Source organism: Brassica oleracea, chromosome C9 (assembly GCF_000695525.1).
Source record: "Brassica oleracea var. oleracea cultivar TO1000 chromosome C9, BOL, whole genome shotgun sequence".
NCBI classification, from domain to species: domain Eukaryota; kingdom Viridiplantae; phylum Streptophyta; class Magnoliopsida; order Brassicales; family Brassicaceae; genus Brassica; species Brassica oleracea.
Genome location: NC_027756.1, coordinates 27,229,733 through 27,230,029, shown reverse-complemented (window position 1 = coordinate 27,230,029; position 297 = coordinate 27,229,733).

Genomic DNA, 297 nt, shown 5'->3' with positions numbered 1-297 from the left:
CCGCCTGGTGCATGAATGTCTCTAGCCCGCTCAGAAATGCGTTCGTCACCCTCCCGTCGGAATCTTTGTGCAAATACATCCAACTCCGTAACTCGTAAATACTACCGCCACCGGCCATTTTTTTCTTAAATTTCTTTTTGAAATTTTTTTTTTCTGATTTTTTTTTTCCATTTGTGTGTTGTGAGGAAGAGAGTTGCGAGAAATGACATATATATAGAGAAATTTTCGAGTTGGGTAGTTGAAATATAACAACGATTTTACAAGGAATATTTTACATGGATTTTACATGGTTTTAAC